Raw genomic sequence first — 19407 nt, 5'->3', positions numbered from 1 at the left:
CTTGTTTTGGCTCATCTTCTTCTTTCTCATCATCACTGATTTCTTCTACTTCTCCTGTTGCACTTGTTTCTTCAATGCCAAACTTCTTATTTATTTTCTTTACTAGCTTCTCCTTCTTCTTGACTATTATGGCTATCTTAAGGTCTGTTACCACCCTTGATCTGACAACATCATAGGTTCCTAATGCCTTTGCAGTTTTATCAAAATCCTCTGCAAGTAGTGTTGTAATTGCTGTTGAAGCTTGATCAACATCAAGCTCATATCCCAATGGTCTTAGCCATCTTACTCTTGGGATTACTGCTTGGATGTAAGTATAACCAATGTCAAATAGAAATAATATATCCTTTTCATGCTTTTCTACTAGTGAAACCGATATCCTCATTCTCCTTTTCATGAAGTTCTTGAAATCATCAAAATACGCAGTCATTTGATCATCAAAATTGTCTCCCATTTGTGCAATAAAGTCATTTATTTGATCAACAATTGTTTTGTTCTGGTCCCAGTTGACTTTTCCAAATGAAGGGAATTCCCTCATCACATAGAAAAACATGCATACTAATATTGACCCAAATTTTCACTGTGTTCCTTTGGATTTTCTTATAGCTCCAAGATTTTCATTAATTTGTTGCAACATGAGCTCTGCAAGGTCGTATGTATGATCCTTCTTTATCATCTTGTATGCAACATCAATATCTATACAAGGCACACTATTTAATCTATTGGACTGATAAAATTTGTGTGATATGATCCTCACAAGAAAATCTAGAAGGGGGTCTTTTACAGTATCAATTGTCATTCCCTTGTTATTCCATTTAGCACCTATATTTTTCTGAATGGTTTCCCTCTTATCACTTCTCAATGTCTTTGGTCGATCTAGGGTTGGAAAACGTGTGACCCTATGAACCATTTTCTTAGTAATTTTAACTATTCCTTGCTCTAGCCAGAATGCTCCATCATGAATTTTGCTAAGAATGATGCATATCCATTCAATTTTGAAAACAATTGGAAGAACTATGGCTTTGTTTAAATCCTTCTTCTCTACAATGGAAAATTCATCCTTCAATATCCCATCATCACAGAATTTGTTGTAGGTATTATAATTTCTAGGTCACCTATGGCTTCTATTTTGTAGTTATAACACTTTCACACATCCTGAACCATAACAACTTTATTAGGGATGGCTGATAGGGAACCAACGGGATCATTTTTGTATGCAACTTCTGGGATTGGCCTAAATTCAGGTTATTTTACTTCATTACTAACCAGCTGAATGTCATGGTTTTCCTTCCTTTGGGTCAACTTTGAACCAGATGCTATTTTGATTGAACTAGTGTTTGACATTTAAAGAAAACTTCACAAACTGTACAACTCGGCACCTGAAGAAAATACTTGGTTAAATGCTTGAAATTGCTTGGGTTGATGTTGAATCACTGCAAATCATTGGTTGAGTGCTTGAAAGTCACTCAATCATTCTCCTAGTAATCACTCTTTGTTGAATGGCTCAAAATTAATTGATTTTCACCTTTAAGTGATTTAATAACCTTGCATTTAATGCATTTTGTACCTTCACCTATCACTTGACTTCCAAAGATTTTCAACTCAGCGTCCATTCCATTTTACTTGGTAGTTATTCCTACTCGACATCTATTGACTTTGTCGACAACTCGGCAACCACTACAATTTCACTCAACTTCCAAGGTAGTTTCACTCGGCAACCAAAGACAGCTCGGCATCATCATTTAAGTTTTGTCTTAGCATCTTATCTCATGCAGATTTATACTTTGTAGTGCTTTTTCACTATTTAGGGCTAATGTATGATACTTTCTTATATGTATTAGCCCCATCGGCTCATCTTGTGATTAGTTGGATGAGGTATGATCACTTGACCTCTTCATTTGGTTCATCTCTTTTCTGCCATGTCTTCTTTGTGTGTTTTCTGATGTGTCCCTCATCAACTTTTTCTTTGCCCTTATTTACTTCAATCTTGGGTGCCTTGGCCTTTGTTGGACAATTCCTGCTAACATGTCTAGTTTTTAAGCAACTGAATCAAGTAGTTTGGTTCAACCATCTTTTATACTTCCCCTTGAAATGTGTTCTGATGCAATTATGGGGTATGTAACCATACTCTTGAAAATAATGACAACTTTGTCTTGTATTGTAGTCCTAATTGTAATGGTGTACATAGTTGTCCCTTCTTACATGCAGAATTTGGTGTCCACATAGGCTTTGATCTACACTCAAATGCTCTATGTCCATAATTCTTGCAATTGTGGCAATGTCCATCAAATCTTTGTGTCCTTATGACATCAGACCTGCAGTCTTGTGTCATATGTCCTTGCATGTTGCACTTGTGACAATACCCTTTACTTTTGGGTGTGTTTGGTTGATTGTTCCTTCTACTCCTAGAAACATTAGTAGTATGCCCCTTTTATTACAATAATGACAAGTGGGTTTAGAATCTTTACCTTTGTCACTCCTTTGCTTAGCAATCCTTGATGTTTCACCAACTTTAGTACTAGTGTATCCAAGTCCTAATGTGTCATGAGCTGATCTTGGGGATTTCAACAACTATTCAAAGTACTTGGTAGCTTCCCTTGACTTGTTGAGATTCTTTGATGTCTCTTTCTCTCTTTTTAATTCATTTTGTAGTTGTTCATTCTGCATCCTCAAAGTAGAGATCTCAATATCTTTCATATTGTGTTCATGATGAAGGTTCATTAGTTGGGCAAGTGTATCCATCTGCATGTTTGAGATCCTTGTTAGTTCAGTATAATTTTCTTCAAGTCTGTTTGCAAGATTTTTTTTGTCATCTTCAAGCATGACTCTATCCTCAACTGCTCTTTTCTTTTTCTCAGTGATTTCACATAGCATCAAGGTGTATGATTCATGTTTCATTTTGAGAGATCTTATCTCTTCTACTTGAATTCTTTTTTTCTCCATTAGTTCTGCTATTGCTGCATCAAACTCTTTACAGTTTCCTTTGGCAAACACTTGTAGTGAATGTCATTCTTAGGTATGGCTATTTCCTTCCTTCTTTTTATGGATTTTCTTAGTTCTTCTCTAGCTTCCTCTACCTTGTGTAGAGCGAGATGCACATCAATCACCTGGTTTTCAATGATCTTCCCAAGTTTGAAGACTTCCATCTTCAAATCTTTTTCTCCAAGCTGTTAGGCTTCTTCTTGAGAGAACTTGGCTTTGATACCAATTGTTGGAATGTCTTTATGGGAAGAGTGCTTCTAGGGGGGTAGAATTAGAAGTACTAGCTTTTTAACCTTTTTAAATCCTTCATGACATATAACTAAGATTAACATGCATGCATATAAACATTAGACAATCATGAGAAGTAAACACGCATCACCACATAACACTTGAGATTTTGGTAACCTAGAAACCCTCCAGGAATAAGAAGGTAAAACTAGGGTGGGGATGATACCCACAAAATTACTATAGCAATTGATTTCAACCACTTCTGATGGTTTGCCCTATTAAAGGCTTTACACACTGTCAAATGTGACATGTTGAAAGGATTTTCAAACACTTTACATGAAGTGTCACCCTATTAAAAAATTTACATAAAGGTTGTTAAACCCACCTAACTTAATAGGATTTTCATAACCTTCTCCAAAGGTCCTCTTATCCTTCTCCTAAGGATCTTTCAACCTAGTTGTTAAGCTAACCTATCTCTTATAGGATTTCAACTTTCTAATACAATTGTGAGAGAGTATTAGAGTAATACACCTGATTTAATGCAATCTCTGATGCTGATCTTAGGCTCTTGATCTGCTCATCTTTCACTGATTTCTTCTAGATCTGATCTGCTGATTGTATTCCCTATTCTGTTATGATCAACTAGATGTGTAGATGTTGTCCTTTCCACTAAATCTTTGACACCAATGTTCTGCAACAACCTTAGTAATAGGCTCTACTCTTTCTTCTTCAATCCACTATATGTTCAATGGCATCAAGACTCCCTTATAAGGATTAGTGGTTCGTTATGCATCCTTGGATAAAGTGTTCGAACTCAAACCCTAGAAATTTACCCATTGGCTGCATGAGGATTGCATAGGTGGTTGTGAGGATTTGATCTTATCTCCTTGTCATGTAATGAGTCATGCATAACTGTTTTGCATCATGGTTTGTGTTGGCACAAAATCTCATGTTGATCCTACATTTCTCGACACATGAAGTAATAGTGATGCTCGGCACCATCTATTCTAGATTTCTCGACATCCTCTGTAATTCCTATGTTACTCGGCATCAATAGCTTTATGTGTTACTCGGCATCAATAGAGTTTGCAATGCTCGACACCTGTTGGATTTTTGCTTTGCTTAGCTTTAACTGATTCTTGGATCACTCAGCTCCTGTTATCATATGGTAGTCACATAGTCACATAATTGAACATGGTAGAGATTTAACCATGGCAAGAACACAACTAACTTCCACATGCCCCTGGACGACAAGATACTTATTCTCACTACTGCCAGTAGCATATTTGCATAATTATAAGTTGCTGAGATTTAGCCATTGCAAGATCATGATATGTTGACACGTGGTAGAGAACTTAGTAACTTGGCATGTACTATCTTCTGGATCACTAGGCACCTATAGTCTTCCTTTTACTCAGCACATACTACATACAGATTTACTCGACACTATCTGTAACTCGACATGTATGGTGAAAATGGTTAAGTGTGTTGAAACTCATTTGTCAATCTTACTTATTTGATTAACACAAGCTCCATCACAATTTAATTTGGTTCAACATGTTGGGGGTGGATTCCAACAAATTTTCTTCTAGCCTATTTGTTCTTTTTTTGATACATCATCGGGGGATTGGCTAGGTTTTTCCAACTTTTTCTCATAAGACCATCCCATTCTGTAAATGATCCTTCCTCTATTGGAATCTTTCTAAGATGAGATTTAATTATTTATCTCACATGCCATTATCTCTTGATTGTGAAATATTCTTCTATTCCTTTCTTTCCATATTTCCTAAACAAGGATTGAAGGAAAAAATTCCAAATGTTACCATAGATACCTTTACTATTATCCATGGGCCAACCCTTAAGTAGCCCATTCAGAGTTTTAGGCAATGGCACATTCCATCTCAACATACGTTGAAGCCATTCCCAACACTTTTGTGTATAGGGTCAGTGCAAGAAGTTGGGTCTCACTTTTGGCCAAAAAGTGGAAGTGTTTTTCCTGTTTTTGAAATATTTTGTCAATTGATGCCAAAATTTGAACCATTTAGAGATTAAATATAAAAAACTTCAGAAATAAAAATTGTAGTGCCTAGAATCTTCTTTTTGAATATATAATTTATTTGTATACCCATATGATAGATTATTTTCTTGGTATGGATCTTTAAAAACCACTTTTTCAAAATGCTTGTTTTAGAACCATGCCACGCTTGTGTACAAACACCATAATTTGATGCAAATGAATAAATTTTTGCAAATCCTTTTAAACAAAGTTACTTGACACACCAAAGATTGATGAGAATATTTTTCTTAAATTTTTTAATGAATATATATTTTTTTAAATTAATTTTTAATTGGCTATAAAAGAAAATTTTAAAACCTCTCGTGTACGGACACCATAATTTGATCAAAATTTCACTTTTTTCAATTTAAGAAAAAAAATAAGAAAAAATATAAAATAAAAAAGTTTTTAAAGTTTTAGTGAACATTGCTATTTTACATTTAGGTACCACCTTTGACTAAAAAAAAAAGAAAATAGTAAATAAAATCATATCTCTATAAAATTTATATTTTTGAAATTAGGACACTGAGAGCTCTAATGGGTTTTTGTTTCGTAAAAAAATTTGATCGGGAAGACCCTCTAAAAATTATGGCAAGGCATGAATTTGTTAGTTCAATGCCTTAGCCAAATCTTGAGAGGCCAAGGCATAGGCTTTGTCTCACCAAGCCTATCCAAAACCAAAATCTGAGGCAAGGAAAAAAAATCCTGCCTCATGTTGTAAGAAACGGGCACTCATTATTGAATTTCAAAAAAGTGGGTACCCATTTCGAAAAGCTAAAAGCGACATGTAAAATCCGCCAAAAATTTAAAAAAATGAATTTTTAAGAAACGGGTACCTGCTTTTTACTTTTAAAAAATGGGTATCCGATTTTTAAAAAATGGGTGCCCGTTTCTTAAAAATTCAAATTTTTAATTTTTTGAGAAACGGTACCCATTTTTTGAAAATAAAAAATGGGTACCCGATTTTTAAAAATAATGGGTGCCTGTTTTTTAAATTTAGGGTCAAGCACCCGAGCTGAAAACGAGTGCTTGTTTTTTAAAATCGAGTAGCCGTTTCTAAGAGGTCTCATTTCGCGGATTTGACTTCCGCGGAATTGCAACCCAACTTTGTGCATTCACCCTATATGAACATCTATATAAAAGATGATTAGTGTCTTTGTTGTCATTCTTACATAACACACATCTAGACGGCCCCTCAATGATCAAATTTTTAATTTTGTCAGCAGTTGGAATTGTATCCTGGGAGGCGGTCCACAAAAAGAATCCCACCTTTGGAAGACAAGATGAATCCCAACAAAGTTTAAGGGGAGTGTACTCTTCTTCACATCTTTGACACGTCTAAATGATTTCTTTATAGCCATTTTTCACGCTATATATTCAATCTTTTGATGCTGCCCATATGAGTTTATCATTTCTCATTAATTATTTTAATTTCCTCTTATTAATGATGTCCTCATACAACTTTTTCACTTCTGGTTCTAAGTAAATACTATATAATTTTTTTCATTCCCAACTTATACTTCCATTAATATCTTTTTTTATTTTATAATTATAGACTTTACACCCCCAAACTTTTCTTTAAGATCAGTTGGGATATCCATATTGTCTAATGGGTCATTCCCATCCCAAGAATCCTCCCAGAAGAGAGCTTCCTCCCTATTACCAACATCCTAGATGAGATATTTACTAATTGGATCTCTTCTTTTAACTATGAAATTCTAGCTCTTGAATCATTTAGGAAGGTTCCTCATTCTAAGAAAAGAGTAAGCGTCAGATGCATTTAAATATTTATTATACATATTATTTTCCCATTTATGATTTCTTTCTATGAATAGTCTCCAAGTCAGTTTGGCCCCTAATGCTTGATTTTTCCATCTTATATTTTTGATACTGAGACCTCCTAATTCCTTTGGTTTACATAAATTTTCCCACTTAATAAGAGCTAGCTTTTTGTGATTTTCATTTCCATTCTAAAGGAAGTTTCTAAGTTTTTCTTGTATCTTCTTATTCAGATTTTTTTAAAGAGGTAAGAAAGAGAGCAGTATGTTGGGAGGGCCAATAAGACTGCTTTGATCTTTATAACTTTACCAATTTTTGTTAGCCATTTATCTTTCCAACCTCCTATCTTCTTATCCATTTTGTCAAGTATATTATGCCATCCCTTATTAGTTTTACTACCTTATTCTAGCTCTATTCCTAAGTATTTACATGGAAATGTTCCACTTTTATACCCTAGCATATTACAAATCTGGATTTCTTTTTTAGGCTTAGTATTAATTTAAACAATTATAAATTCTCAGCATTTACTCTTTTCCTTGATGCTTTCATATACTGTTTAATGATTAATTTAAAGTTTCGTGCCTCTAATATTGTACTTTCTCTTGGTTGAATGATATCATCAGCATATTGTTGATGAGTTATATTAGAAACATTTTTAGTAACTGAAATACCATTAATTTTACCATCTGAGTGGGCTTTGGAAATTGCTTTGCCAAATGTTTTACCCATGATGATGTATAGGAATAGAGATAAGGGATCTCCCTATCTAATACCTCTTGATGTCTCAAAGAAACCTTCAAGTGTTCCATTGATAAGAACTAAAAATTTACTTGTTAAGATGCATTGGTATATAAGATTAATCCATTGGTGAGAGAATCTGAAGGCTTCAAGTATTTTGCATTAAAACCTGCAATCAACCATGTCATATGCCTTTTGAATATCCAGTTTCATGAACATATTTTCCATTTTATTCTTATTGGCTATGTGTAATATTCTTGAAGAATGAGTATCCCATCTAGAATTGATCTGCCTAGAAAAAAATTGTTTATTCTTCTAGAATTACCTTATGTAATATTGGTTTCATTTTATTTGCTAAAATTTTGGATAAGATTTTATAAATGGTGTTGTAGAGGGCTATAGGTTTGAAGTCCCCTAAGCTTTTAGGATCATATTCTTGGGTATTAATGTGAGAAAAGTATTATTAATTTCTAAAAGTAAAGATCCACCATTTCTTGAAGCTTCAAGGGCTTACCAAAGATCATTTTTGACAATGTCCCAACATTTTTGATAAAAGAAAACCTGGAATCTATCTAGACCTGGTGAACTATCTAGCTTCATGCTAAATAAAAAAATCTAACTTCTTCCAAGGATATGGTTGTATTTAATGCTTTGTTTTCTTCTATGGAGACCACTTTTGGTATGTTTCCGATCATTTTTGTTTGGGCTATCATGTTCAAACTGTCAAAATTATATAATATCTTGTTGAAATGATCTACAAATATCTTTCTTATATTTTTTGGATTTTCTGTGATAGAACCTAATGCATCTTTAATTTTTATAATTTTACTTTTAGCTCTATTATAAATCATGTTGTTATGGAAATATTTTGTATTACAATTCCCTTCTTCTAACCATCTTTCTTTAGATTTTTGCCTCTAAAAAACTTCTTCTTTTGCAAGAATGTCTTCTTGTTTTGCTAATAGTTCTTTTTCTAAGAAAAATGTCTCATTATCAATATCTTTTTTAATTACTTCTGTGTTTATTTTTTTAATACTTTCTTCAATGTCTATTTTTTCTTTAAATATATTATTGAAATGTTCTTTTTCCTATATAAGTATATTTTCTTTAATCATTTCATATGCATATACAGATTAAACACACATATAATGTATTAAGAGTATATACATGAATATAATCTTTTTTTCATATCAGTATATTATCTTTAATCATTTTCATTTTTGATACAAATATATACATTTTGGAGCCTTTAAAATTGCATTGATTCCACCATTTTCTTATGAGTTCCATGAGATTTTTTAATCCAAAAATCACATTTTTTTGCATTTAAAAGGATTTTTGATACGTTTAATAGGTTTACTATATACAATTCTAATAGGAAAGTGATCAAAACCTACTATTGGAAGTATTGGAGCTTCTAAATCTAAATCTAATCCACTTAATTCACCTTTGAACAAGAATCTATCTAGTTTCTCAGTTATAAATGCAAAGTCATTTCCTCTACTATTCCATGTGTATATATTTTTGTTAATAGGAATATCAATAAGGTTATTAATGTCTATCCATTTTTAAAATTCTATTTATGCTTGGGAACTTTGTTGGATGCCTCTAAATTTTACATCTAAATTTATAATAGTGTTAAAGTCTCTACCTATAAGAATGCTTTCATTCCTATAGTATTTTATAAACATGTTGATTTCTTCCCATAGCAATTTTTTATCTAGGTTTTGGATCGTATCATATATGTTAATTAAAATTAACTAAAATTTGTTTTTAATGTTTTTAATTCTGCTACTCATCCAAGCATTATTAGATTGAATGACATTTAGATTTACTTTCTCGGGATTCCAAATCATTCCTAATTCCCCTAAGGCTCCTCTCGATTCGTGCAAGATGATGTTCTGATTACCTAATATATTTTCTAGCTTATGTCCTTCCTTATTTACTTTTATTTCTTGTGTCATTATAATTTCAGATTCAAATTGTTTTAAATTATGTTTTAGTAAACTTTTCTTACTAGGTGTATTTAAGCCCCTAGCATTCCAGGTAGTGATCTTCATGTTATCTTGGGAAGGATCTTCCTCTTCCCTGTTCAAAGTAATTGATTAATATTTTGTTGTTATTTTTCTTGCCCATCTGCTTCTCTAAGTTCTTTAAGTGACTTCTTCTTTTAGCTTTCACCCTACCATATTAGGGGAATTTAATCCTTCTTGATTCATCAAAATACCTAGTTGCTCTATATTCTCTTGTGCATTTAAAGCACTTTCAAATTACTTGCCATCTTTCTCACGTTCTTCTTCCTTTTCTAATTATTTTATTATTAGTTCTACCAATTTTTCCTAATTACCTATATGTACATCATCTGCTAAAGCTGGGTTGCACCTTGTACTATCTAATTCCATACCATCTCCTTGTCCTGTTGTTGTTTCAATTTTGATTGTTTGTAAATCTATATCTCTTTTATCTTCCTCCTTAGTGAGTAGCATATCTCTTCTCAAATCTTCAAATGTGTAATTATCTCTGCGTATTTTTAATACTTGTTGTATTAAATCCTCTTTGTGTAAGTCACTACTATTATCAATATTATCAAAGTTAAAAACTTGGATCAATTCATCAGTTAATCATTCCATGGTCTCTTTCTCTGTCTTATCTGTGATTATCATTTCCATCTCTTCATTTTTTGGAGCATCATTATCTAGAAAGTCATAGAGCTCTTATATTATATTTTCTTTTGTCTTACTTTGATCCTTTTCCTTTGTATTATAATCACTCATCTTATAAATAGGTGATACATGATTTGTGGTTAGTGTTTGCTAGAATTTGGTGCATAACTTTGTTGCCTTTTTTTAATTGCTTGCTTCGTTTTCTACCTTCTTTTTTCTATGGAGTTTCCAATATTTCTTTTAGATAATTAGCATTATCTTGATCTGTTGATTCTTCGTAGAAAAGAAGTTTTTTTTCTATTTCTTCAAGATTCTTATTGTTTGCCTCTATGCTCCTTTCTTTTTGGAATCACATTTCCTTTCTTGAAATTTTACTTATAGCCCTAATAATCTTAATTTTTGTGTTTTGCTTTTATTCTTGCTTAATCTTTTGTTGTTACTGGTTTTCTTTAACTTGTTTCTTTTAGAAATATTATCTTCCGATGTTTCTTCTTTCCTCCTTTTATTTTCTTTATGGTTTTGATCTTCATAGAGAATATCTAAATTCATCTGTGGAGTAGTGTATTTACATTCTTCTAACAGTTAGATACTTTGTTTATTGCTTTTTGAATTTAAAACCTTTTCCTTTCCTATGCTTTGATCATTTTTTTCTTTTGACTCTTGTAGCGTTTTTGTTTCTTTCGTTTGATATTTCTTGGTAATGGATAAGAAATTGTTTCCCCTCCCTTTATTTGCCATTGTTTTTTTTTATCTGATTTTACCTTCCTCCCTTTCTATATCTTCTTTCCTTATTATATCCTAACTTGGCTCCAACCCATTTATCTCATTTATGATTTTCCCCTATTTTTCTATTTTATTTCTAATTTCATCATAAGAAAGGTATCTATAAGATTCAATTTTGATTGTAAAGTTTTAAATGATATCTTTCTTTCATTATCTAATCTGGTTATTTCTGGTATTTTTATTCCTATCATTAACCAAAAATTTAATAGGGTTACAAAATTTATAAGAAGCATCAATTCCCATTAAATTACTAATTAAATATCTAATTTTCCTAAGAATATCTAAATGCATTAGTTCAAGAGGTATGGATTGAATGACACCTGGGTTGGAATGGATAAATATAACTATATTTCCTTGTAATATGGTGACCATTCAATGAATTTAACAACATATCCTTATAAAAGCAAACAGAGACAAAGAGGAAATATTTTTTCACATCTTCATTACTACAGTGTATATATGTCAATCTATTAGAATGGTGAGATATACTTACTTGATTTTTTCAAATCTGCTTTAACCAACAAATGAGATTGATTATTTCTTGTTTTGTTCCATTCCAAAAATTCAAATATACCCACTTTCTAATAATCCTACCATCATTCTTTGCTGACTTGATTGCTAATAATCAGGACCCATTCTTCAGATTTTTCTTTGTAGTTTCACAAAGTCAATATGGTTTGAATGGGGGGCCCAATCCTACGATTTTGTGGGATATAAGTTGTTTTAAGATGTGATATGGGTTGAGGATGTTCTACCTTTCAGAGATTGGTTCCATGGTTATCAAGATCAAAGATATATCCTTTTTGCTATGAATATAGAGATAAACTATTTTGTGTTGCATATTTGGTATGATTGAAAAAGAAAAATTGCTTGTCTACGGTTGTTGTTGAAAAATGATATTAGGGGAAAAGCCCTTCCAATTTCATTTGTTGCCTAATTTGGAAAAATCTTCTTCTATACTAATTTGAGAAGGTACTCAAGTTTGACTTTCCTTATGATGATCCATTGATAAATGTAGTATATGGTCCTAATTTCTTACCAATTTCTTTCCTCCTCTTGTTCTCATTGTCTTTATCTAGTAGATGAAACCCTAATTTTTCTTTAAATCTCACTAGTAGCTTTTTATTGGATGCATTTATATTTTTACAAATATGATGGTTGTATTTTGTTTGCTTGTGAAACTTCTACTTGAAATCATCATACCCTGAAAGTGTCGCAAAAGGATTAGACATTTTTTACCACAAACCACAGATTAATAGAGGGAGAAGCATTGATATGTGGAGGGTTGATGCTGTAAAATCCAATCACATCTACTTCTATACTAGATTAACATGTTGATATTTTTGGCTGTTGCCCTTGCTATTGATTAGGTTCCTAAATCATCTACTTTGGTATACAAATTAAATTCTTTGTTGATCTAATTTATCATGTTCACTAGTTTTTTTTATTTACATATTTTGCATAATTTGTGTACTTTTCTCTTCCTTCCATTTTTTTGATTCCTCGATTGACTATTTGTTTTATATTAGCTTCTAGCTGGTAAATTGTCACAGACTTGTAAACCAAGTCACTAAAATTGTTGATGTTATTTTATTCTTCTTGGGGAAAAATGAACCATAGCCATTGTAGGATGGAATTATATTGCTTCTTTCTAAGTAAAATAGATCACTACACTAGTGTAAGTTAAACCTTTGAGCTAGGTTAAATTCATTGGGAACCTATTTTATAATTTAATAATATTTTGGAAGAATCTTGAGTCATTTTTCATAATTTTTTATGGCTATTACTATAATAATCGCATATTTATTAGTACTTCACTTCTACAAAGGTATTATTGGCATTCAATGTTAATCGTTGCTCTTCTCCATTTTCGTGATCGATGTTGAATGTCACTTGGCCACTACTAAGATGGATATTAATATTTCTTGTCATGTCCCCTTTTCAAATAATTAAAAATAACAATCTTTGCTAAGGCAGGCAGGCTCAAAAAGGTGAAGTTTCGGAAAAAGGGGATAATCTTTGGAAGCTAATGGACTAATAAATGAAAAATATTATTAAAACATGTTTCATTAACCCCTCTTGGACGTGAGTTAGGATTATGCCCTCTTTTAAGGGGATTGGAGGCATTTTGGGCTCATTCCAGAACTTGATTTTTGCTCATTCTTTGTTATTCTTCAGAGGCTGCCAAACCTGTGGAGAAGGAGACCCAAGAACGGGAGTTTGCAGGTTTCTAGGGAGACCCAAGAATGGGAGTTTGTAGGTTTCCAAGAAGGCTAAGGACATGAGTTTGAAGCCATTCCATGTGCATGCTCATACAGAGTTTGCCTTTGTGCTGAACAGTGCAGATTTGTGGGTTTTCGGGTGTGTTTTTTGCATGAGTTTGGTGTTTTCAGTTGAGTATTTCATATCAGTTTGGGTTGCTTCTGTATTTCAGACTTTATGATGTTAAAATAGAGCTGAATATATGTATTGGAACATGATTAAACTTTTGAGATAGATTATTAGTGTTTTTGTGGTGTTTTCGAACATTTTTGTGTTAATTTCGGGAGCCCGATGAGCATAGTTTTTGTCCAACATTTGTGAACTGTTGTGTAAAGGCTATATAGATCTAAAAATGTCATTTTGTAGGCTGTTATGCTGCTGAAATTTCTGTAAAAATTTCCTTTTTCAGATTTATTAATAATAGGTGAAGCTGTGAAGCTTTTGGCACTTTTTTCGGCATACCCGATTTGGGGTTTCTTGAGAAAATTGGTGGATCTTTGTAATATTGGTTGTTTGGTTTTGAAAATCTGATTAGAGGCATGAAATATCATACAAAATCATTAAAGGGACATTTCATTGCCCAATATCAAATTTTTTGTATCACTGAATGGGAATGTGATCACTTGGTTGGAATGTCAGATTGAATGCTTGATGGATCATACAAATATTGTAGAGATTTGAGGATAAATGATATATATGTGCCCACCATGAATGCTCAATCATCTAGTTAGATTCAATATTTTTCAATGACACTCTGTTGACTTTGAAAATGTATTTTGAGATATTATTCGCTTCTATAAATCATGAATTTGCAATAAAAATATGCTAAGTCCACAATAAAAAACCATATATCAATAGTACCGAATGGAACCTCAAAATGACTGGACAATTTAGCTTTTCACTAGGGTCAATTTTCTTCATTGCTCCTTTATTATTTGCATTTTTTGTCAAAATAGTAAATTATAAATAATGAAATTTTAAATAATTTATTTCAAATTAATTTTTTTTTTATTATATTTTTAGATTTATAAAAAATATTATTCAGCAAATTACAAATTATAAACTTTAATCACTCCTATAAATATCTTATATGGATATATTTAAAATATTTGTACTCACATTTTAATTTTAATTCTTGGTCTAGTAATTTTCAAAATATAAGTAATAGTTTTTCTAAAATTTATCAACTTAATTATAGTACATTGTTTCAAAAATAAATAAACTTAATGTAGTATAAAAAAATTTTTTTATAAAAATTAATTTAATAGTCTTACATAAATATAATCAAATATATTTCATTATACATAAATGTTAACTTTTTTTAAAATTTCATGTACTAAATATATAAAATATATAAAACATGTCTTTAGCTATACTATTTTTTCAGGCTTTTTGGAATAGGCAGGGACCCCTGCTTTATCAGAGCTCTGGTTTATCATGAAACTAAATGACTATTAAATGGAAGGTATTAAATTTAAAAACTTAAAATAAAAAATATAATGGAAAAGATTGAGTGTAATTAGTGAAAATAGATAAGAATAAATTGTTGGGTTTTTTTTCAACAAATTACACACTATATATGAATCAAATTTAAAAGCTACTAGTTCTTGTGGCAAAAAGATGCAAAGTGGAGGCATTGCATGTGTGCAAAGAAGTCTTCCTAAGAGCAATTTGTAACAACATTTAATTAGTTTCATGTAGAGAATCAAGGATGACAATGGACATTGACCACATACAGAATCAGTTTAATTGAGTTCAAATATTATAATTGGGTCTTTCTGTAATTAACTTCCTTTCTTTTATTTTGTTGCATTTGTTGAGGAAGTGGGCAAAGAGTGTGCCAAAAAGTTTAAATTTTTTATTGGAAGGATTTTAGCAGAAGAATAAGCCTAGCAATGGTATCATGAGAAGAGCTTAGCTACGTTGATTGACACTTATAAGAATATAAGTCTAAATAAGTGACAAAAATAAGAGTAATAATTTATGTAAAATATGTTTGCACTATACCAAAGAGATAGGTGAACATTGTCCAAGTGTGACCCATATATGAGGTTGGATGGTCAATATAAAAGAGGATTGAAGGGGTTGTAGCACATTCAATTTAATGTTTATGATCAAACAAAGAAAACCCTTCTTTTTGTACATAGGGTCATGACCATGAATATCTTTCAAGCACAATTTTTAGCACAAAATCAAAATCTAAGAGATAGGAAGCTAATATTTAAGGGGATCATATTAGCAATGCAAACAAGTGAGAAATAAAAAATCTAGGATAAGCCAATTAAGAGCCGCCAGTTATACAATGCATTGGCAAAACATTAACAAGAACATGTTTTTTCATTTTACAGAGTCTGCAACTTGAAAAGTGAAAGGGATAAGAAGCCTTTATTTCACAACGGCTACAAGATTAACATGCATCCAAGTAAAAATTGTGGCCATAACTTATAAAAAAGATACCATTTTTTAAAAACCCTTATCAGTTAAAAATATGAAAAGATTTTGTAAAAGATTAGCAAAATAAGATCTAGATTCACAACCCAAAATTATCAGAGGAAGAGATAGAAGTTTTCCAAAGACCATATAATGAGAGCGTCATAGTGCCAATGAAGCAAAGATAGATGAGATAGGTGAAGCGATCAAATAGAGGGAAAAAATATGTGTTTCTGTAGTGACCCACAAAGAGGGAAAATAGAAAAATTGTTGGTATTCAAAAAGAAACCCTTCATATGACTACAGAAAAGCATGTCAATTAAATAGAAAGAGAAAATTGCAAGAGATTGCAACCTTTAAAATGGGGAGAATCCTTCATCCATGTCAATGACACACAATTATAGAGAAGTCATGATGTCAATTTGAATAGCTTACTAGGGTTTTAGTGCGGCTTTGGTGGATATCTTCTAGCAGGTTTGACACATGCCATAGCCTCAATTTTGTGCCCTTCGGGAAGAACCCACAAGTGCATACACAAAGTACACACAAACACACAATGAGTTAAAATTGATGAAAACCCAAATCTGGTGTTAGTCAAAATAAAACCTAGCTCATGTTATCCGTCTAATAAATACTAAAATAATGGTTTAAAAAGTGCAATATACATAAGCCTGAAAAAAATATTTTGCAAATTATTCTACAACATCTTTTCCATGTGTTGGTACCACAAATAGTGGTGTTCAAATGTGACAAGGATTATAGCATAATTAAGGAATAACTAATGTTGTTTTTTGATAGATTTGGGCCATTTTTTCCAATAGTGGGAAATGTAACTGCCTGTAGAAAATCCTAATGGCAAGGTTCTTAACTTTGTAGAATTTTTTCTTTCATCTTGTCTTTCATGGACAGTTTTAGGATAAGCAGTGAAAAGTTCTGTTACAACTTTGCAATGCCAAGGTGTTTGCGAGCATTTGGGAGCTGAAAGTGTGAGGCTTTTTTTTCATCACGTTTAAAGGTTAGGATTTCATATTTTGTCCATGTCATTTTTTCCTAGCCAGAGATGAGGGATTGGGCCTGCTTTAATGTATTCAACCAAGGATCATGGCACTCTATAAACAACAACAACAAATTTTGAAAAGGGAAAAGTCTCACCTTCTGATCATCAACTCTCACCCTCTACTAAAGGGTTTAGCATAATGAACTTATGCAACCTACATCTATGCAGTGACTAATTCTACATGTACGCCAATTGTAAATGTCATTAGTTGTCATACACATTTCTCTTATCTCTTCCCTGTATGATTGCCAGATGCATTCAATTCATGTGCACTACAGTTGTGCCTATGATGATTTTTTACCTTCTTAATTTCAATTAAAAAGACCCAAAACCTCTGGGAAATTCATTCAACCAATCAAAAATTAAGAAAATGAACGAGATTAATAATTATTAAATAATTGAACACTAAACCTTAGCATTTCTGAATTACGTGAAGTCACAAAATTAAAATATATGGAATCTAGGAACATTAGCTCCCTGCCTTATATAAGGCAGGGACTAATAAGTGAAGTGGAGGCAATCCAAAAATTAAATTAATAATTACATTGTAGGCATTCCTTATTTGAATGCAAGGAGCTAAATTTTACATTCAACGGTTGGCAGCTATAGAGAGAGAATGACTACCATTGGGACAATTTGAAATGTAGATCATTTTTATCTTTTCACTATTCAACAAAGATGAAAGTCATCACCTATGATGATGACCATTAAAAATTCTTCAATTGTTGATTTATTTTTAGGTCTGAAGTGTAGATTGATTTTTTCATCTGTTATCAACACCAATAAATTTGAATTGGAATGCGTTCATATTTCACAATTACATATTTATAGTTCACATTTTAATCATCAATGGTGGGTGGTCCATATATTATCAAAAGAATAGTCAGTTTTAGGGATTCATCTACCTTTATTCAAACAAGGTCACCTCAACATTTATTAAATGGCACTACTAAATGAATAGGGGTTTTAAGACAAGTTTCAAGACAATTATTGTATAAATCATTTTAATTCAAGACAAGTAAAAAGTTGGATATTATCTTAGAATTTGTCTTAGGAGTAGTGTCTCAATACATCGTCTTAAAAAATTTCTTGTGAAGACAATTTGAAACATAATTTTTTTCTCTCCATAAGACAAATTTTCTTGTCTCTTTGGAGACAATATTTCTTCAATCCTTGGTATTGTCTCTAGAGAGATGATATATCTTTAAAACCCAACTATTGTCTCTCAAGAGAGAATATAAAAAAACATAATAAAAAAAATTATTTATTTATTTTCAATATTTTAAAGTGCGATTTTCAGCATTCAATGTTTTCAATCGGCAATAAAATAATATTCCCAATAATTATTTCCAGTATTTTATTTCTTAAAAATTACTAACTAATGAGCATGAAAAACTAACATTCCCAAAACTATTATATTAATTTTGACTATCCTAAATGTTGTATCTTATAAAATCATGTTGGAATTCCTTCACAAGCCATAAAATATACAATGGAAATGACATAAGCAGGAGATGGTATGGAAAAACTAACTTGGGAGAAAATGTTACATTTATTTTAATTGTCTTCAATGTTCAATATCATACAAAATGGCTAGAAGTTCATCCATACTATACATTTCCACTGCAACATATGAGGTCCTTGATAGGAATAAATATATTTATGAAAAAAGTAGAAAGAAATGTTTCATTTTGAACATTTTGAAGGTGTATTATTTCTAGCATGCCATATCTAGAATGAGAACATGTAAATGTTATTGTCTAGGAAGTTCTTCCAACTAAGAAAGAAACATCTTATATTATTTATGGAACTCATGTAGCCTGAAGGGATGGCTGAAACTCAATTTTGATGGTGCAGCCAGACGTAACCTGAGTACGACAAATATTGGTTGTATCATTAATGATGACATAGGTCATTGGATAGCCAAAAAGGCCATGTCAATTTAGCCTATGTCAAATAATCTGGCAGAATTAGAAGCTTTGGATCAAGGTCTGCAGTTGTATCATAAGTTAGGATTATCCAAAGTTATCATAGAAGGTGATTCCTAGTTTATTTTAAATGGAATCAAAAAACGAGCAACCCCCAATTGGGTCCTTAATTTAAGTTAGAAGAAGTGTTGGTACTTCTTGATCAATTTGTAGATAGTAGGATTTGCCATATTTTTTGAGAAGGTAATCAAAAGGCTGATTATTTAGAAATTTTGGGGATTGATGGTGTCAATTCCTTAGTTTTTAAAGATGGTCCGTCTATACCTAGTTTTTAGTTTTATTGATCTAATTTGATTTCCTTGTATAATTTTCCTATTTCTATACATACACACACACACACACACACTTCAGTTTGTATCTGGTCTATTAATATATCTATGATGGCTCCTTGTCTATGGTTATAACTCTTTTTATAGTCTTTTATGGTATTTTTGGTTCTCATTC

Source organism: Cupressus sempervirens, chromosome 8 (genome assembly GCF_028749045.1).
Source record: "Cupressus sempervirens isolate cs-2001-9-10 chromosome 8, ASM2874904v1, whole genome shotgun sequence".
NCBI classification, from domain to species: domain Eukaryota; kingdom Viridiplantae; phylum Streptophyta; class Pinopsida; order Cupressales; family Cupressaceae; genus Cupressus; species Cupressus sempervirens.
The sequence above is the reverse complement of the archived record's forward strand: the minus strand, read 5'-3'. Positions refer to the sequence as shown.